Source organism: Rhinolophus sinicus, chromosome 9, assembly GCF_057876585.1.
Source record: "Rhinolophus sinicus isolate RSI-liver-muscle chromosome 9, RSI-T2T, whole genome shotgun sequence".
NCBI classification, from domain to species: Eukaryota; Metazoa; Chordata; class Mammalia; order Chiroptera; family Rhinolophidae; genus Rhinolophus; species Rhinolophus sinicus.
In genome coordinates, this window is record NC_142509.1 from 10,795,692 (window position 1) to 10,818,043 (window position 22,352).

Sequence of the window (22,352 nt, forward strand, 5' to 3'; positions counted from 1 at the left end):
TTACCTAATCCTTCTGAGATGACTTTATCTAATTAGACTCCATGTAATCCTATGTATTTAAATACAATTTATTGTCTGATGAATCCTAAAATTGTACTGTAGCCCTGATTTCACCTTGAATTCCAACTGCCCTGTACAGTATGTCCAGTTGGATTTCTAAAAGGTATTTTGTCATGCATGTGGCATGCGGGGTCTCTGGTCCCGCTCCCCACATAAGAACGCAGGATATGGTGAGGCCAAAAAGGAACATCCATGGAGGCATAGACAGGGGAGTCATATCACTATATTCTCGCTGGTGGCTGGGTTGGAGACACAGGAAGCAGGAGCCACACTATCTGCAACCTGCTGTCCATTTCTCTCTGCCAACCAACCTCACTTGCTAGCTGCAACCCACCATGCTAACTGCAAGCCGCTCTTGCTAGCTCAGCCACCATCTTCTTGCTAGCCCCCATTTCCTGCTAGTGTAGCCACGGCAGTTATATTAGTGGCCAATGGCTCACTGTTTACAGCTGACGGCCAACTATCCACAGCTGATGGCCATCCAATCACAGTTGATGGCCATTTGAAAGCCAGCACCTTTCCACGTGAGGGCAAGAGCCTGGAAAATGCACTCCTGATTCTGTCCCCACATATTTCTTCTTAGTTTTGTTTGTTTTCTTCTAAAAGATATTTCAAACTTGACTATAATAGAACTCTTAATTATCTAACCATTTCTCTCCCAGTCATCCCCAACTCAATTAAGGCATCATTTATTTAGTCATTCAAGTCTCGACTTTATGAAGACATCATTCTTGATCATTCTCTCGTCATTACTAGAAAACCCCATGTCCCATTATCTTATCTATTTACAAGTTCTGTGGCTTTACCTCCAAAATATATCTGGTGTCCATACACTTCTCCCCATTTGCACTACTCCTATTTTAGTCAAGATAACCATCATTTCTTGCTTAGAGCATATTGAACAGACTCCTAACTATTCTTCTTGTCACTTGTTTCTTGCCCCTCCGCAACATAGAGTAGCCAGAGTTATCTTAAAAAAAGTTATATCATACCCCTTCTTAAAACCTCCAAGTACTTTAAATTGCACTTAAAATACAATAACAATTCTATTACCATAGACTTCAAAGCTTTATATGGTCTGGCCCTTGCCTATTTTACCAAGTTTTCTTGTATCACCTGTCTTGTGGTCTAGCAACGTTAGTCTTCCTTCTATTTTTCAGTGTGTTACAGTGAAAGATCCATAAAAGAGGGATTTTTATGTGTTGTGTTTTTCCTTTAGTCTATGTCGTTAATCGATGAATCCCAAAACACCTAGGTCAGTGCCTGGCATATCATAACCATTCAATGGAAGAATGAATGAATATGTTCATTCTATGCTCCCCCTGTCCCCATGCCTTACATTTGCCTTTCTCTCAGACTGGAATGGTCTTCAAGATCTTAGCATGGCTGGCTTTTTTTTCATTCAAGTCTCAGCTCAAATGTTGGTATCTTAGAAAGGACTTCTTTGACACCCTATTTAAATTGCCAGCATTCCCCACTCCATTGCATTTTCCACCTTTATTTTCTTTATAGCACTTATCATCACTGGAATTATCTTATTTACTAATTTTCTTCTGTTGCCTCCACTAGAATGTAAACTCCATGGAAGCAGGGACTTTTTTTTGTTGTTGTTCCCCATTCTATGTTCATTGTTTAGGACAGTGCCTGGACACAGTACATATTCAATAAATACTTGTACACTGAAAAAAGTGAATTTTACTGGGTATATATTTATATGAAATGCAGATTCATGAATCTCACCAGAATTTTTGAATAAAAACGTCTCTGGGATTATGTCTACCTGTAATTTTGTGCACTCTGAAGTCTTAGACCATTTTTTCCAAATCCATAAGGGTAACTTGGGCTCTCCAGTTCAAATTGCCCCATTTCTCAGGGCAAGTTCCCCTTCTGGGTTCCTTGGTATCATTTCTGGTCAGCAGACCTCAGTTGGGACCATGCCAATCTGTCAGAAAGGATGCAATATTGTTAGATCTTAAAATGGGAGAAGTTACCTCAAGAGGACAAGGGATAGAAGAATGAACCTGTCCAACCTCTGGCATTGTTTGTCTACTCACAGCACTAAAAGGGAATAATCGAGTGATACTTTCTTAACCAATATAATCTTTCCTAAGTCATCTGACTTCCGTGTATTCGTATACCCAGTGAAAAGTTAAAGTCTCTCACTCTCACTATTAAATGTTAAGGTCTGCCTCTTCCGGCCCCAATTAATGCTTTCTTTTTAATTAAATTCAACAAGTGTTTACTGAATAGCCTTTATTCTAAGTCTAGTGCAGCCTGCACAGGAGTCTGTGTAGGAACAAGACATAATCTATTTACCTACAAGGGAGCTCCCATAAGACTATCCTTTGATTTCTCAACAGGAACTTTGTAGGCCAGAAGGGACTGGCAAGAAACATTCAAAGTGATGAAAAGCAAGGGCCTACAACCAAGATTACCTAACAAAGCTATAATTTGGAAGTGAAGAATAGATAAAGAGCTTCCCAAACAAGAAAAAACTAAAGGGGTTCATCAATACCAAACCAGAATTACAAGGAATTTTAGAAGGACTTCCGTAAGATGAAAAAGATCAAAGATATGAATAATAAAATGGCAATAACTACATATCTATCAACAATTACTTTAAATGTAAATTCATTAAATGCTCCAATCAAAAGGTAGGGTGGTCGAATAGATAAGAAAACAAGACACTTATATATGCTGTCTGTAAGAGACTCACTTCCGACCGAAACATACATACAGACTGAAAATAAAGGGGTGGGAAAAATATTTCATAAAAATGGAAACAAACCAAAAAAGCTGGGGCAGCAAAACTTATATCAGACAAAACAGACTTTAAAACAAAGGATATAACAAGAGATAAAGAAGGACCCAGTAATCCCACTTCTGGGTATTTATCCAAAAAAACCCAAAAGTATACTTCAAGGGGGCATGTGCATCCATATATGTTCGTTGCAGCACTATTTATTTATTTATTGGGGAAGGGGAACAGGACTTTATCGGGGAACAGTGTGTACTTCCAATATTTTTTTTCCAAGTCAAGTTGTTCTTTGAATCTTAACTGTGGAGGGCGCAGCTCAGTTCCAGGTCCAGTTGCAGTTGTTAGTTGCGGGAGTCAAACCGGCAACCTTGTGGTTGAGAGGACGTGCTCCAACAAACTGAGCCATTCGGGAGCTCAGCGGCAGCTCAGCTCAAGGTGCCTGCTCAATCTTAGTTGCAGCATTCTTTACAATGGCCAATATGTGGAGGTGCCTGGGTGTCTGTTGATAGATGAATGGATAAAGAAGAGGTGGTACATGTATATAATGGAATATTGCTTGGCCATGGAAGGGAATGGGTTCTTGTCATTTGCAGCAGTGTGGATGGACCTGGAGGGTATCGTGCTAAGTGAAGTGTGTCAGACAGAGAAAAAGATAGATATACAATGTGATTTTGATTATACGTGGAATCTAAAGAAAAAAACAAACAAACAAAGTAGAAGCAAACTCATAGTTATAGAGATAGAGAACATTTTGATGGTTACCAGACTGGAGGGGGTTGGTAGTGGGTGAAAAAGAGGAAGGGATTAAGAAGTACAAATTGCTTGTTACACAGTAGTCATGGGGATGTAGGGTAGAAAATAAGAAATATAGTCAATAATATCGAATTATCTATGTACGGTGTCAGATGGGTACCAGATATATCTGGGTGATCACTTTGTAAGTTATAAAAGTATAAAATCATTATAAATGTTAATTTGAAACTAATATATGTCAACTGTATTTGAAACATATTTTTAAAAAGACATGGTCTAGTCATCAAGTTGCTTAGAAGCTAGTACCCTGTCTTGAAGTTTTAAAAACGTAATGTTCTCCCTTTTTTTTTTTCAACTTTGTTTCCAGTTTTTTAAATAAAACAGTAAAGGGTATGTAGTTGAATGAACTTTATGCTCCCCTCTTCTTGGTGGGTTTCCCATTCTCCCCTTTTGCTTAGTTGTACTCTCTGTCTTTTCCTTGGTTAGCCAATAGTTTAGTAATTTTACGTTTTATCAATACTTTCTCATTTAATCTTCAAAATGATGTAGCCAGGTAGATTTCATAGATGGGAAAACTGCTCACTGAAGGCCCAAAGGTTCAAGGTCTCTTTGAAATATAGCTACCATTCTTATTAAGGGTGATTAGAGCTCAAGGGTGTCTTGCTCCAAAGTTTGACTTATTTCCATGCACTGGGCTGCCCTTTGAGAATAATTTTAAGGGATGGTAGGATGTGGAAGTCTCAGGTTAAGAAAGGAGTTAAATCACTGATTAACCAGTGTTGAATAATACTCCATGTTCCTGAATCATTTCCGTTTTCAGAATGGTTAAGGGCAAAGGAGACGCAGTGAGGTGTTCCAGGATTTGCCAGGGACTGAACACACAGAGTCAGCGGGTCAGAGGTGGAAGGTAGCGCCGTCATTCCTAGGAACGATCGGCCCCCAGGGCACATTCCGACGATACTTGAGCCCAAGGCCGGGAAGTGGGTTTCCGCGCAGACCACCGGTTCAGTTGCGCGCTTGGCAGGAAGGCCGCTTCAGGACACTGGGTCTCTTGGGTGTGTGGCGGGCTGCCTCGGAACTCCAACCAGCAGTCCAAACTCTCCACCTGGGGCTCAGGGGCCGGACATTTCCCCGCCCCGGCGCCCGCAGGTCCCTCAGAGCTCAGTCGACCCTGAATCATAAGAGTCGGCTTTTCTGATTGGCTTAGAGTACAAACGCAGGCGAGCGCTGCCTGAGACTCGCTCTTTGATTGGGTTTTAAAGGAACAGCAGAGCACGAAATAAAGAGGCCTTCAGTCATTGGGCCATTGTGCAAATCTCCTTTTGGCTTTTCTGCCGCCTGAATTAGCGTCTCAGGATCTTCGTCATGAGTCTTAAATCTGGGCCTGTCAGTTTGCCCCAGCATTACTTGTCTCTAGGCAGGGCATGGAGTTTACAGAGTTCAACCAATCATATAACGCCGAGATCAGGTTGCCAGGCAGATTATGCTAAGGAAGCCCCGCCTTTTATACTGCTCCCACTCTGCGGCGGGAAGAACCACCTGGAGGTGGCGGGGGGGGTTTGATTTCCATCACCCCTAGGGAGAGAGGATCGGGGACCCGCTGATCTTCCAGCTCCCCTCACCCAACGTCGTGTAAGTACCTAAAGGATTAAGGGAACCGGATAAGCCAGCGTCCAGAGTACCCCATCGGCTGGGAGGGTGTTTCGTCTTTGCTTAGTCCCACCCAAAATGGCGCCAAGCTCTTTCCGCGTCTCAGAGCCCGGCCGGGGCCAACCGACCGCGGACCCGGGTGGGGGGGGAATTGATGGTGGTGGTGGGGGGGAGAAATCCCGGCGGCACCGCCCGATGGTACAGTCCAGCCGGGGCTGGGACGCGGCACCTCACTCGGGGTGGGGGGTCAAACCATCTGCACCTTCTAAGGGGAAAGGGGCAAAAACCCCTAGAGGAGTCGCTCCTGGCATTGCGTTTCGCAATGGCTTCGGCGCCGCTTCGCCCCTGCCTTCGCCGCGCGCAGCCTACCCCCTGCGACCCCCGAGTGGCTCGCACGCTCCGCCGGCCGCGCGCACCTCTCCTCCCCTGCCTGCGTTGGTTGGGCCGGGACGGCAGTTGGGCGCCCGGCGCGCTCCTGCGGCGGCGGTTGGACGGGCGCTGGGGGTGCGGCGGGCCGTCTTCCCTCGCCCGGGCCGGGGGGCGGCGCGGCTCAGGCCACGGGGCTGTGCGGGCGGCTGGTCCGTGCCACGGCGGGGTCCTTCGGAAGGGGCTCCCTGCTTTGTCTAGTGCGGCCTCGCCGCCATCTGCTATTGATTGCGGGTTCCCCGTCCCCTATTTACAAGTGGGCGTCACCGGGACCCGGGGAGGCCCCGCTCGGAGGGACTTGGGGCTGGCACGTTGGGATCAGTTTTGGTCAACAGTGGCCGGGGGTGAGCTGGGCGGAGGCCGAGGTCAACCTTCGCTCGGTGTCGAGTGCAAAGGCAGGAATCCAAGGCCTTTGGGGAGCGGGGGGACGGCGTTGGAGTTTCCAGCCGATCGTCACCTTTCATTAAGCGGTCGTTAGTCTGTGGCCTGCTACTAGGTTCTCCGTCTCCAGTAAAGTGAATGTGGCGCTGTTGAATTTTTGCGGGCGCGCGTGTTTACCCTGGCTTGGCGGATTTGTTGGATTTCAGTCAACTTGCAATCGATAATTTGTGTATGCTTAAGCACAAATATGGTTGGGGTGCTGTCATCGAGGGTGAAATGTGTGATGAGCCCCACCCAGTCCACCCGTGTCTAATTCGCCTTCGTCTGTTCACATCTTGCCGGGCTCATCACTCCCAAAAGTTCTTTAAATTCGACAGTACTTACTTTTATTAAAAATAAAATCACTCGGGACTGTTTCGTGGCCTCTTTTTCTGACCGGTTCCTTGGTTATCACTTTAACTTTTTGCTGTAAGCTCTTTGACAGGAGGAAGGTATATTATGTATTTGGTATTCTACCCACTCCATCTACGGCATCGCAGTAGTTTCCACGTATAACCATACTTAGACGTTGCTCTAGAATTGAGAAAACGAAAAGGATTGCTTAGGCAAAGCCGGGTTTAGAGCAGTGTTGATTCAATCTGATATATTTAGAAAGTAACTTCTAGGTTTACTCTTTTTAATAAATTGAAGTGAAACTGACATATAACCGAACCATTTTCAAGGGAACAATTTAGTAGCAGATTTGAAAATTTTGGACCAAGACGTTTCCTCCACCTTCTGAGTCTTATTTATTCCTTGAGCACCCACTCTTGGCTCTGCTCTGTTATTTTTGTAAGGGTGCTAAAGCGCTCTCTCTAAGCCATGTTTAGTTTAATGTGCATCCTCCACCAGACATCAATGTATGCATCGCATACATATTGTACATGTGAATGTAATTGAGTGTGTATTATAAATAAGGCAAAATTCATGTCTTCAAGGGCCCTGAGTGCTTTTTATTTAGAGATTATGCTGGTATAAGGGATACCATAATCCAATATAATCCTGAATTGATTGACACTACTTCAATTTCCACTTGTCTAAATTTATTTTTTTCTTTCACTTTAAAGAATAATGCAAGGTCGTTGTAGAAAACAGAAAATATAGAAACCGTGTAAAAAGAAAAAAATTACCTAAAGTACGACTCCCAGAGATAACCTCTGCTGATATTTTGGTGTGCTTCAAATCTTTTTTATGTGTGTGTATAAAACATTTTTACAAACTTGTCATCATGATACTTTTTTTTTTTTTTTATGTCCATAGGTGCCTAATGCCTTCATTGGTAATTGGCCATTTTCAGTGGTTTTCCCCATTACTTGAAGGGGGGCATCGTGAGAGCCTCTGAATGAAAAGCATTACAATATTTTACCTTTTAAATACATAATCTAATGGGATAGGTTTTCTGAGTACAAGCAGATTTAATCAAAGTGTTGAGAAATACTGACCTATAATGTTGATTTCCTTAATTTCACATTTTAAGCACTGGTAATCACATGGTAACTACATAGTTTCATTTGGCAAAAATAGTAAACTATTAAACATCCTGTCACTGCAATGTTTGAATTGTTTAGTCAGAGTTTGTTTTAAAGTTGAAGGCTGATGTCCTATGACCTATTACCACTAAAATACAGTCTTCCCCCACCCCACCTCCTTTCCAAAGAGCATAGACACACCCTGTCTAGCAATTTGTTTTTTCACAAGCAGAATTTATTGACTACTGTTTAAATTTATCATAGGTATTTTAATAGATTAGCAAGTGAGAATTTGGTCTGGTGTCTAGAAAGAGCCAGTGAGTGAAGAAAAAGCAAATGTTTGCTAAACAAAGTCTGCAGAAAGTTTCTGCTTTTGTATGACCTGCCAGCTAAGTATGGTATTGCAAGCCGCAGGAAGGTTGAGAGGGGAGGTTTTCCTGACTTGATTATTTTGGTCATTCTCTGCTGAAGCCTTCCTTTCCCTCTTCTGCCATTATACTGTTGACATGATTTAGTTGAATCACTGCTAAAGTGTATCTGGCCTCTGTCCTTTTACTATCAAAGTTATAAGCCTAGTTTAAGACTTACGTGGAACATTCTGAACTGGTGCCTTTCCAGTTTATCTCCTACAGCTCCTTTTGTGACGTTGATACTGTACTGAAACATTATTTCCATTCCCTTTTCAAAATCCTTCAGTGGCTTCCCATTGCCCATACTTGTGTAGATTTTAAATTTGTTTAAGTTGTGGAAAGCACCTAGAAGTAGGTCTTTTTGGATACATTTGAAATACTTTAGAGAATTGGGGAAAGATAATGGAGAGAGAGGAAGGAGGTTATGGATATTCCCAAATCACAATGATCACTGATTAAAATGTGAAAACAATCATTATGAAATCAATACCATGCAATATTTTAAGAACACCAAACATACAGATTGCTAAAAGATTACTATCTTCGAAGGTAATCTGTCATGGTTTGTTACTCATTTCTTAGTTGAACTCTCATTTCAACATTAGAATATTGGAACTACATACTTCCTTTCTTTACCCATGTCTGTCACTTTCCAGGTCCTACTCTGATTGTAACCCACAGCTTCTTTCCTGCTGTGATCTTTAGAAGGGCTGTCCCTTAGTTCTGTGCTGTCCAGTGTGGTCTATGGAGCACTTGAAATATGCTAGTGTGGTAAATGTGAAGTACACACCAGATTTCGAGATGTAGTATGAAAAAAAAAGCCAGAGTATTTCAATTTCTAAAATATTGATTAGATATTGAAATAATATGTTGCATATACTAGGTTAAATAAAATATATTGCAATTAATTTTTTCTGTTTTTACTTATTGAAAGTGTGGCTACAAGAAGATTTATAATTATGTATGTGGTTTGCGTGACTTCTGTTGAACAGTGCAGGCTTCGACTTAGTCCCGTAGGGATGGGTATTCCCAAGTATGTAGCACTAAGTCCTCATACAGTGTGTTTATCTTTGTTTCTTTAGTTCAACTGATAGATGTGTCTGACTTTTTTTAGTGCTTATATTAACTCCCACAGAAACATTATTCTTTTGAAGAACACCTTAATCTTAAAACGACTTCCAGAGAATTGAGTTTAACTGTTACTGAATTAATATATTCAATTAATCATTTGAACTTAAAATAGTAAAATGACATCTGTTGAGCACATAATCCATTTGAAAAAAAGTTGAGCTAAGCATAAGCAGCTGAATTTTCCCAAACTTGTCTGCAACTTACTGATTTTTATAGTGTACCATTTTTCAAAGATTTAAAGATTTCTGGGAGAAACTTGAAATTGAGAAAATCAAGCTCACATTTTTTTCCTTTTCTTCTGTGATTTAGGAAAAGGCCACAATTGTTTGATTTTAAGTGTGGAACGCTTGGACCAGCTTGTGGGACAACTGTCCTTTTAAACACAATTAAAGAATCATAGCCTACAGATAAAGATCAGATTCTTTTACACCAATATTTGAAAACATTGTCAATTTTGCTATAACTGACCTTTGTAGATGTATTTCCTTTTAATACCCTGTATGGAGGTTTGATATTGTATAGCATTTAACAAAGTGGGGTCTGGGGGTAAAGGAACCTAGATTTACTCAGTTGATCATCTATGATCTTGGATCCATTACTTAACTTCCATAAAGCTTAGTTTCTTTTTTGTGTTCACCACCCAGAGTCAGTTCTCCTTCCATTACTATATATTTGACCCCCTTTACTCTCTTTTACTACCCCCCGCCCCCCAAAGCCTTAGTTTCTTTATCAAATCGTTTAACTAGTTTCTTAATTATGAATGAGAATAATAATAGTACAAATCTCATAGACTATGTAGGAGAATGCTTATCACTTACCATAATAGTATAAATGGCTCAATAACAAAGCATATAGCAATTGTGGCTCAGTAACTGTTTACTGATTTGGAACCCTCTGCTTTAGCCGAACTGCTCTTCCCATGGTCCCTACAATATTCTGAGGTGTTCCTTCATGTTTTCACTCCTTCATTTCTCAAATGGAATGTTCCTGTCTGCCCACCAAAATCCTACCTACCCTTCTACAGCAGCGATTGGTAAACTTTTTTGGTAAAGAACCAGGGAGTATTTATCCGAAGAAATCCAAAACACTAATTTGAAAAGATTTATGCACCTTTATGTTCATTGCAGCATTATTTACAATTGCCAAGATATGGAAGCAACCCAAGTGGCTGACAATAGACGATGGGAGAAAGAAGATGTGGTACATATACACAATGAAATATTACTCGGCCATAAAAAAGAATGATATCTTACCGTTTGTGATAACATGGTTGGACCTTGAGGGTGTTATGCTAAGTGAAATAAGTCAGACTGAGAAAGACAAATACCATATGATCTCACTTATATGTGGAACCTAAGAACAAAATAAGCAAATAAAACAGAAACAGACTCATAGATATAGAGAACAAACTGATGGTTGCCAGAGGGGAGGGGCGTTGGGGAGCTGGGTAAGAAAGGTGAATGGATTGAGAAATACAAATTGGTGGTTACAAAATTGTCATGGGGATGTAAAATACAGCATGGAGTGAATAGTGTTGCAATAACTATGTATAATGCCAGGTGGGTGCTAGACTAATGGGGGGGAAATTACTGCATAAATTATATAAATGTCTAACCACAATGGTGTACACCTGAAACTAATATAAAACAATATTGAATGTCAACTGTAACTTAACAACAACAAAAGAACTAGGGAGTAAATATTTGTGGCTTTGCTGGCCATATGGCTCTTGTCACCTACTCTCTTCCACCCACATATTAGGTTGGTGCAAAAGTAATTGTAGTTTTTGCAGTTATTTTTAACCTTTTAAATTGCAATTACTTTTGCACCAACCTAATAGTATGAAAGCATGGCTTTGTTCTAATTAAATTTTATTTATGGACCCTGAAACTTGAAGTACTATAACTTTCATGTGTCACAAAATATTTTGAGTCTTTTCAACTATTTTATTTCCTTTATTGTTTTTTTCTTTTTAACCATTTTAAAATGTAAAATGGTTAGGTCCCAGGCCATATAAAAGCAGGTGTTGGGTTGCACATGGGCTGTAGTTTGCCAACCCCTGAACTAGAGCTAGTTGAAAGTACATACTCCTTGCTGAGGCCCTGTTGACCATCTCACTTGAAAATGATCCCTTTTGTCTGTGAATATCCTACAAGAACAGTAACATTTATTGAGTGCTTAATTTGTATTGTGTGGCAATTATTTGTGTTTATTTCTTGCTTGCTGAACATACTATAAATTCCTTGAAGCTATGAATATCTTTTAGCCTCCTCATACAGAATGCAGTACAAGAATGCCTTTTACTTATTGGATTCTAAAATGTTTGGAGGACTAATGGATTGAATACCATTAACTTAAGATATTCAAAGTGATTTCTGAAGTTTTCCATCTTTTTCTTTAAAATTCTTAATTTTGTAGGCAAATCCTACCATTTTCCTAGCACCGCTTGAAGATTTGGAGGCCAGTCTAAGGGGGTTATTTTCAGTCTTGCTGCAAATCATGATTAAAGGGAACCTTATAATGTCCTTCTGCTAGTGGGATAACTGTAATTCCTTTGATTATTGCTTTGTGTTTGACTAACTTTTTAGTGTCCTTTCTAAGACACCTCTTTATGTTTAATCTGTAATGTGTGACATTGACAGAACAGTGTGGTAACTACTTTACAAAGGAGAAAACGGAGATAGAAGTTTAGTGAGTCATGTGACAGTGGTGGAAACCAAGACTAAGGAGCAAGGTGTCTGGATTTCTCAATCTCAGGCAATGGTGTGTATGTTAGTGAGATTTCAATCTCCTACTCATCATTTATTCATCTTTTCTTCTTTTTCTCTTGAAGTTGACGAATTGAAATTACTCAGGGTTTTACTTACTTTATAATTTGATAACTATGAGGACCTATGACCAGTAGATGTTTAGGATACTTGTTTATGTGACTGCAACTTTTCTTAAGTACATTAAACCTGTTGGAGTGACATATGACATAACTACAAAACAGTAACTCTGGAATGAAAACTAAATTATGTAGCAGTAATTGTGCTTGATGAGCTTTGTTTCATTTACAAACTTTAAGAAAGTTTATATTCTTATTTAGATATACTTATCCCAAACTCTAGGTGTCTCATCAAAAATATCTTTTATGCATTGTTTAAAAAATTATCTTTTTTTCAGATTCATGGTTTTCAACAGTCATAAGCTGTAGGAGATGTATTTTAGTCTAACAAAATATGTATAAGACCTTTACAGAAAAAATTCTAAAGCTTCATTGAGTGACTTTAAACAAAACCCAAACAAAATAGAGAGACACTGGTTCAAGGATTGGAAGATTCAGTATTGTAAGGTGTCTTATACTGACTTATAGATTTAATGTAATTCCAGCACGTTTAAATAAACTAGACAAACTGATACGAAAATTTTTGTCAAGACCCAATAAAAGGCAAGACACTCTTGGAAAAGAGAAAGAAATCGGGAAAACTTCTCTAATAGAGATCAAGAAGAGCTATAATAATTAAGATTGTGTAATATTGGCACCGAGATAGACTAACAGATCAATAGAGCACCATAAGGAGTCCAGAAACAGTTTCACACATATTCATGATTTATGACCCAGGAAGCATGGTAGATGAAAGGCAAAATAATAAAGCTTTTAGAGGTTAATATAGGAGAAGATATTCATGACTTCAGTATAGAGAAGGGTTTCTTAAATAAGATGTTACCTGCACTAATAGAATAATGGGCAAAAGTCTTCAACAAGCACTTCAGAAAAGGAGAAATCTAAATGTCTAATAAACACATAAAAAGGTGTTCAATCTTGTTAATAATCAAGGAAATGCAAATTATAACTACAGTGCCGTGTTACTCTACACCTAAGTAAAGTTGGTTATACCAAATCCTGAAGCTGTTGAGCAATAGGAACATTCATACCTGGCTGGTAGGAATATAAATTGGTCTGACTGCTTTGGAAAGCAGTTTGGCGTTACCTGGAAAGTGAAAAACATGCAGGCTCTAAAGCCCAGCAATTCCACTGTTAGAGAAATGCATAGACATGAGAGAACCAGAAAAAATATTCGGAGTAATCAGTTTTCCTGAGATGAATTGATTCAGTTAATATTTCAGGGCGGCTGTGAAACACACAGATAGCTTTCTTTTTTTTTCACACGATGAATAAATGTTATTTATATTTTCTCTTTCTGCTGAGTATTTTAATAAAATCTTCCAATCTGTTCTTAAGTTCCTAAAGAACTGGGTATTTAATAAATCTTAATGTGTTTTTAAAAATTATTAGAATATTTATAATGGCACCCCTCACTATAGCTTTGGAGTTACCTCAGCTCTCTGGCTATTGACTAATTTGCTCAGTTAAATCTGTTTGTGGGTTTGGTAAATTATAACCTTCTCTGGTTCCTTTAAGATCAAGCCTAGCCTTGTGATTGCATCATCTGGTGGGAAATCAAGGGGATAGCAGCGGGTCCAAGCCATGCTTGGATTCTGGTAGCTTTGCCTAGGAGGAAAGCTGTGCATCAGAGAAGGAAAAAGATCCCTGTAATAGAAGGGATTGGGTTCAAATAACAGTTATCAGTGTTATGACCTTGGACAAATAACAATTTTTGGTTGTGAGAATTAAGTGAGATTGAGTATTTAAATACTCAAGGCATCTTAGTATTTAAGTATTTAAATCTTAGATATTTGAAGACATACTGAGAATTGAAATACTCAGAACAATTCACAATGCCTGGCATGTGATAGGTGCTCAGTAAATGGTAACAGCTATAATTATCACTATTCTACTAGTTTCTTAAGTAACATTGAATTTCCACAGTATGCATTTTCAATCAGATAAACTATGATTTATGCTGATTTTTAAAATAAAGAGCATCTGTTAGGGGAGTCTAGTTTTGTGGTCTCATTTAATTCCTTTACTGGATTTGCAAATGTGCCCAACATGTTGTGGTCTACATCTGAATGAAATGGTCCAAGTGTTTGCAGAGGGATGGCTGAGATTTCTAAACAGGAACATGATACTACTATTTTGTCTCTGCTTATGGAAGTAAATGCTAATCACATAATTTTAAAATTCTATCAATATTAAGTTGAAATATACATATTTTCTAGTGAAATATATCAGTTGAGAGAACCTTTGTCTACAGTTAAGAGATACTTATTCCCAAATCAATTGTTTAATAATAAAAATGTATTAAAAAGTCTTTTAATTGGAAAGTAGACTTTTCTGGATAAGATACCCTCATGATCAAATACTTAGCCTGTGGTGATCATACTTTAGTTATTAACATTTGTGGTAAAACATTTTCTGCCATTGTACTGTACTGTAACAAACAACCCGCTCTGTCTTAACACTGAGCCTGGGAATTAGGTAAGATAGTTGCTATTATTCCAGGTTAAGATAAAGAACTTTTACTTGCCTTCACATCCAATATTTTCCTACTGCTCTGTACTGAGAAAATACGTTAAGAAATTCCTGGCTTGTAGAAGAAGACAACTCTGTATACTAGACCAGTAGATGCTGGGCGACTATAGTAGTTTTATTAAGATGTAGGAGGTAGAATTTAGATTACAAGTCTTAATTATATGCCAGTAAGATAGATTTTTTAATGAAGGCAGTAATAACTGCCTCACTTGTTAATCAAATGCTTGTTTTTGACCATTCTGTGTTTCATATATAACTTTGCAAACAAAGAACTAAGGTTGAGGAATGAAAATTTGAAAATGAACAGAAGGTTAGGCCCACACTAACCTTTTCACAGGGGGAGTGAACTGAATATAAAGGGAATTACTTCAAACCAATATCAATTTGCTGCTTAGTCTTGGGTCAGTGCCATGGTTCCGTCTATTTGAACAAAAGGCTGTATGTTCCAGGAGTTTGAGGTGGAGTGAACACATTATTACACGGTTTTCTCTTGTATTTTATACAGTGTTAAATTATGAAAACTGTGCTCTAGAATAATTTTCTCTAAGCAATTTTAAGATTCTTTTTTTCCAGTTAAAACATTTTAAAGCACTTGAATTTATTGAGGAAGTAGTTTATACTTAAGATTACGCCTCTTTACATTATCCAGTATTTTATGCTAACAAGTTGGATTTGTGATTGTCAAGTCATAGTTACCACCCAGAACCATCTGTAAGAAAGGCTTTCAGGGCCCCAGAAGACCCACCTGCAAGTCTGCTATTTAGTTACTGCAATTGCTAATTCAACAAAAGAGCTTGAGATATATGGGCCAGATAGCTATCTGCGTACAGGTGTGCCAGGGCCACAGATTGTACTTGTACACCTGCTGTTTATCTTGTGAATAAATGCCACTGTTCAAAAAGGTGCTGGAGGGATTGTGCTGAGAGCTATGTAAATCCATTATCCATAGTCAAAAAACAGGGATGCGCAATATGATTTGATGAGTCATTTATATCAATCTTTGAGTCTTTAAATGTTCCTCATAAATCCATATTTACATCCAAAGCTTATTTCAAATATTCTTGATAAATGTGTGGAATAGATTTGCATGTTATGCAGCAAAGGGAAGCTGGAAAATCAAATGCCCATGAGAAGAATCTGGTTCGCAAGGAAGACCACCACAATGAACAACCACCCAAGTCTTTTCAGAATTCTAAGACATAAATTACCATAAACATATTAGGGAAACTGGTAAGTTCTTTTTTTTTTTTTTTTTGAAGAAAGGTGTAAGGCTTCTTGCTAAGTTTTTGTTTAGTAATAAAAATGTCTTTTTTAAGGTGAAAACTTTGGGCACTGAACATTTGTGTATGAATATCTGTTAATATTGCTAAGTTGAAGTAAGAATTCAGAGCTCTAATCTTTGCAGTTCTTGGCTTTGTTATAATCAATCCCTTAGATTACTTCTGGAATGATTTTCCAAAAAGAGTTATTGGCCATGATAAAATATTTTTCGTTCCTTTTTGTGGCAGAGTTAGCTGGATCTGGCTGACATCAGAATCTCCTGGGGAGGTTTATAAACAAAGGTTCCTGCTCTTTTCTCAACTTCTGTAGTTGTTGGAAGCAAAATTTTCAGGGGTGAGACGGCAATTTGTCTTTTTTCCTAGTTCCCCAGGTAATTCTGATGTAACCAGTTCATGAGGGAATTGTAATTCTTCAACTTGAAGTCTTTTATAGGCCCATTCTAATTACTGTTTGAGGCTTTTCTCTCTCATAGTTACTAGTCCCTGAACATGTCCTAAATTTCTCTTGCCTCTGGAACTTTCTCAAGTTGTTTTCATCAGAAATGCCTTTACATTTATTGTAGTAGCAAATATTGTTCTCTGTCTGTTTCTCTTTCTCTCTACACACACACACACACACACACACACACACACACACACACATACACCTACATATATAAAGGTTCTTGATGTTTATTGCTAAATTGCTCCTAGAAGGTTTGCATTGATTTAAAAGCCCACCTTTTTAAAAACAGCTTTATCAAGATATAATTCACATACCATGCAATTCAGTCATTTAAACTATACAATTCAGTGGCTTTAGCATATTCACAGTTAGGCAACTGTTACCACAATCAATTTTAGAATATTTTCATAACCCAAAAGAAACTCCACATCTCTTTAATTCCTCATTTCATCCCAATCCTTAGGCAGCCACTTATCTACTTTGTATTTCTATTGATTTGCCTATTCTGCAAATTTTATATAAATGGGACTATTCAGTATGTGATTAGGTCCTTTGTGATTATTAGCTTCTTTCACTTAGCAGAACAAAGTTTTCAAGGTTCATTCTTGTTGTTGAGTTTATCAGTATTTCTTTTTTTTCCCTGAGTAATATTCTATTATATGGATATACCACATTTTATTTATCCATTCATCAGCTGATGGACTTTGGGGTTGTTTCCACTTTATAGCTGTTATGTATAATGCTGCTGTGAAAATTCATGTACAAGTTTTTATGTGAACATATGGTTTTATTTCCCTTGGGTTTATTATACTTTGGTGACAAATCATTGGGTCATTGTGTAACTATGTTTGGCTTTTTAGCGGAAACATCAGACTGTTTTCCATAGTGTCTGCATCATTTTACATTCTCACCAGCAGTGTGTGAGGCTTCCAGTTTCCTGCATCCTTACCAATACTTGCTATTACCTGTCATTGTATTAGAATTTTGAATGAAATTGAGAAGATTAAAATATACTACAAAAATGAGCATAATAGAAACTAGAATAACATTAACAAAGGCAATTTTGTATGGTTAGTTGACATAGCATAAAAAATGTTGCCTAGTGTTGTGTTTGGAACTCTCCAAACAGTAAAAAAAATATTTTGCTGAAATTGAGGCTACAAAATCTATGTTCAACTATAATTCCGAATCTACAATATCCTGTACATTTTCTTAGCTGGCCAAACCTTTACTCTTAGCGGAGAGTTTACAATCTGTATGACTTGAATTTCAAGTATATTCTGTTTACACAATAGCAGGTAAAGAACCTGAGGTGCTGCATTCCTTTTAACCCTAGAAATGAACATGAATCGTTAGGGTATATTAAAAATTATATTGGCATGGCTGGTTAGCTCAGTTGGTTAGAGCACGGTGCTCTTAATAATAAGGTTGCCGGTTCGATCCCCACGTGGGCCACTGTGAGCTGCTCTCTCCACAACTAGATTGAAACAACTACTTAACTTGGAGCTGATGGGTCCTGGAAAAACACACTTAAATAAATAAACGTTAAAAAAATTATATTAATAACCAGAACAACCACAACAATGAACATTTTCCAGTGTTTTCTTTGTGCCTGTTGTGGGGTTTTATTTCATTTATTTCGTAGTTTCTCCTTATTAGTTCATAGTTCTGCCTGAGGGAGTAGAACTATTATTACTGTTATTCCCATTTTTATAGAGGAGGGAATTAAGGCTTGAGTAGTAAATTAACTTGCCCTTGGTCACGTAGTGAGCAGATAGTGGCTGAAGAGCCTAAAACAGGCCTCTGGTTTTGGAGCTCAGTTGTCTGTCATCCAAATTCATGCAGCAGGACTAGATGTGGGGGGAGAGGAAGTCTGATCCAGTGTAGGCTACTGGAAGGTCATGTTACGGCACCAGGTTTTGCATAAGGGCTTACCGTGGGCCTGTTACATAAGAGAATACTGTTTATGTGAGATTTGTGAGATTTCCAACATTTCTCATTGTCATCCCTGAACCTCTGCCCATCTTGTTAACCAAAGCAGGTTGGAGGCCCCCAGGGAGGAGTGAGATGTCTATTCTAGTCCCAGAAGTACCCTACCACTGAGCTTGGCTGTGCTAACTTAAGCCTGCTTTTTGACCACTGTGAGCTCAACTCTGTATATAATGGGGATGGTGATAACTGAATTAATGTTACAGTGTTGTCATGGCATGACACAATCATAGATGGGAAAACTTCAGAAACTATACTGTTATACATCAAGATATACACCTTGAGTTATAATAGCTGGATTTCTCAGATAATTTTATTTTTGTTTTTTTTTGAGAATTTTTTCTAATACCATATTTGGTTTTCAGTGTATTCATTGCATTTACAAGGACTGTTATTTTTTTTAATTACTTATTTTTATTAGTTACAGTTGACATTCAATATTATTTTATATTAGTTTCAGGTGAACAAGGACTGGTTTTGATTTTGATTTTGTGTACCTTGGGAACAGCTGCATTTCATGTACTTTTGCAGTTCTATAGTTGGTGTAAGTTCAAGTTCCCTCAGAATATTCTGATTTGCTAGTTTATAGTACTAGATAATGTCATGTATAATTTACTTTTCTCTCCCTGTGTGTGTTTTTTTTCTTTCTTTCCAGCTCATTAAAGCTGTTACAAACATTGATGTCTATATATACCTAATTTCTTAACTGTGGAAGCAGTTGTGTACATCATTCTTATCTATGAGAATTCATCCTAAGAGGGTTTTTGTTAAATAACAAATTCCCTCCTAAGGCAGGAGAAGACTGTACCATACATTCATTCAAGAAAGAGTTGTTGACGGCCTGAGGTGTCGGTCATGGTTCTAGGTGCTGAGGATGACGGTGCCCTCATGCAGTCATTTCGGGGATGGGACAGACAATACAGAAATATATACATCACTTAATTGATGATAAATTCTTTGCAGGGTATTAAAGCAGAGGAATGTGAGGGAGGGTGAACAGGAGAGGCCTACTGAGGAGGTGCACTGATTCTGAGATTTGAGCAAGGAGAAGGTTGTCAGCGCATCCAGGCAGAGCTACTGCAAAAGCCCTAAAGCCTGGAATGTGCTCCAAAGAAATGGAAACTAGGAAAGAGAAGGAGGGTGGGGAGGAGCCTGGCAGTGCAGCCACCAAAGGAGGCTGTGAAGAGGCTGCCAGAGATGGAAGGAAACCAGGGCAGTTTCCTACCAAGAGTTAGGAGATAAAGAGTGAAGAAGGGTATGGATGGTGCGGAGAGGTCAGTAACATGAGAACCTAGGAGTGAGCCTTGGATTTGACAGTAGACATTTTAAAAAGTGCAGTTTCAGGGGAGTGGTGGGGATGAAAGCCCAGTTGGAGTGGGCTGAGGAAGGTCTGTGAGGTGAGGAAGTAGAGACAGACTGTTACAACTCTTGAGAGTTTTTATTGTGTGTGAGAATGAGCAGCCGGTGTGGTAGGTGAGCATGAAAGTGAATTCAAGGGAAAGTTTTGTTTAATGTAAACATTTTATTGAATATGACAAGTTTAGAAAAGTACACACTTTGTTATTTTAATAAATTAATAATAAAATTTAAATAAGTATAGGAGATACTCTGCAGATTTACTGATGTGAATGCTCCAATAGGGAGGGAGAAAGTGGTGATGCAGAAGACTCGGGTGAAGCCCTTGAGGGTACCAGAAGGGCCGGCTCCAGAACCGCTAAGTGGAGAGGTTGGTCTTTGGTAGGACGGGACATTTCCTCCGTTACAATGTATATAGAAGGAATATTTAATCAATTTAATTTCAAAGTTAGGAGAATTAATTTTAATAACAACACAATGTTTTTGCTGGGAAGTCCTAAACTGGAATTCAGGGTCCACCAAGGAAGAGGCTCCTTAGGAAACACCTCAAAATCTCTATTGTAACCCCTGAAAGATCAAACCCAGGAGCAGACCTAGTCTTCTAGGCTTAGGGAGACTGAAGCAGCCTGGAGTCAGCGTGGTGGGACTGCGTGCCTGCCCTCCTGCCGTCTTCCAGAGGAAAGGTAGACCGTGGGGGAAGGTGGTGGGTGCCTCTGGGGGAGGTGCCACGAGGCTTTCAGGCCGCTGTGTTCTATTCTTTGATCTGCATGCATTTACTTTGTGAACATCGCTCAAGTTGGACACTAATGATTTGTATGCTTTTCTGTAGGCCTGCAATGCATTCTGTGGCTTTGAGGTTTGCACCTAAAATCTTGTGAGAGTAAAATCGCCGACTCCTGATAGATTTCTCTTTGAAATTGCCTTCACATTTTACCAGCCAACCAGCTATTCTTTGTAAAAAGAAAAAGGCAGACATCAAGGTTTATCATTCTTTAGAGCTCACACCGAGTGCTGGTTCCTTTTGAACTCTCAAGGATTTTAATGGAGAACGGTCACTCTAAGACCCCCAACAAGTCTCTTAGCTTAGGTTTTTCTTTGTGTGAATGGGGAGACTTCTTTTCAGTGACTTGATGGGGTTCTAATGCATTGCTAACAAACTATCAAATGGGATGGGAGGATCAATCTTTGTTTTTTTGGTACATGAAAAGTTCTTATCTGAACTAGGGGGAAAAAAGCCCACATTTCTTGGGTTGATATGAAGAAAGATTTGCTTGCATGCCTCTTTTGAGGCACAAGAAAGGAGTGCCAAATCCTGACTAGAAAAAAGAACCTTTTTTCACAGAAGAAAACCTTTAGTTGATAGTCTCTGAAGCCCTTTTTGTGCACAAGAAAAGTAGGAGGAATCATTGCCTGGTGTGAAGATTTCAGCATAGGAAATGGAAGGACAAAGGGACACAAACAAAAGAAGCCCAAGGTTACCATCTCAGACCTGCCTGACACTTCATCCCTTGAATGCTTATGTCATCTTACGTTTTCTAATCGTTTTTGTTTTTGTTTTTTTAATCTTAGTTCAATTCTCTTCTGGTTACACAGTATCATCTTTGATGATGGCCAGAAACAAATTAGGAAAATTTCTTTAGGTTACATTCTACCTTAGATTGTACAGATAGCTCATTCTCATAATATTAAAAATGCTGCTTACTCTGAAATTTATCTGCCATTGTCCAGTTTCTGAAGGTTTTTCTGGGGTTCTTTTTTCCAGTGGCATACAATTTTATCTGGAGTTTTTCTGCAATCTTGAACATTTCATTGTTTGTTTCATGTCAATATTTATAACAAATGTTAAAAGTGAAGGGCAGCAGAAATACCTGGAAGAACCCATTATTATCACTTTCATTCTTAATCTTTGCCCTTAGACCTCTCTGTTTATGTGGAAATATTCTGAATCCATAATGGCCTAGTTAAAAACACTTTTTAAAAATTTGGAACCTAGTCAGAGGCTTATTGTTATTATTTTAAAAATTTGTTGGAAGCCTGGTTTCCTTGCTTATTTACTTTCCCAGAAACCTTTAGGTCCTTAGGCATATTTCCCCTAAAATTGTTTTTATTTTACTTCCTGAAGGATTTAAAAAATATTTTAGTCCTATTACTACTCCACCTTCACTTGTGGGTTTCCAGTAGCTCTTCAGCTGGGGTCATAAGATGACACACGGAGGGACCTCAGGCTGACCAGACCCACGACTGTGAGCAAGTGACCTCGTCTTTCTCCAGTGTCATTTCCTCCTTTGTAAAATGTACAACGATACTGCATCAGCCCTCTCCCAGGGTTGAGGTGAAGACCAAAAAAAAACAAAACAGTGTCTGTGAGAGCACTGGGATAACCTTGCCAGGTTCAAGTATTGTTGTTACTTTGAACTACTCATTTCCACTTTTACTCAATAATTTGTTGTGAATTTTTAAAATTGAGAAACTTATGTGATGGATTATTTGGACTTCCTTTTCTTAGCAAGAATGGGGAATTTGTGCTAAAATTTGTACAATTTTGTTATTTGTCCATTGCTACTTCCGCTGCCAGTTCCTATTCACCATTTAGCACTAAGTGCAGTATTTTTTTTTCTTTTGTTTTGAGTTATAAAACTATTTGTTCCAGAAATCAGTTGAATGTAAAATCTCTACTTGCCATTTCAAGTGAGTGAACATAATAGAAGCCCTTTATTCTCATTCTACTTGGTCTAATTTTGTAGCTCTCAAATTTAATATAACACTTCAGCCATGCGTTGGTTATC

At 38.8% G+C, this 22,352-nt stretch overlaps 1 protein-coding gene across 6 annotated transcripts in view; it reads left to right on the forward strand.

The window, feature by feature from the left end:
• The first annotated feature begins 4,806 nt into the window (after window positions 1-4,806).
• PRDM10 (PR/SET domain 10) overlaps window positions 4,807-22,352 on the forward strand; it is a 91,480-nt gene continuing 73,934 nt past the window's right edge. For 3 of the 6 annotated variants that reach the window (XM_088800819.1, XM_088800820.1, XM_088800822.1), the window contains exon 1: window positions 4,807-5,203. The gene's annotated coding sequence lies outside the window, so the exon portion shown is untranslated. The remainder of the gene's footprint in view (window positions 5,204-22,352) is intronic. The other 3 variants (XM_019713984.3, XM_019713986.3, XM_074321062.2) reach the window with 1 other exon arrangement.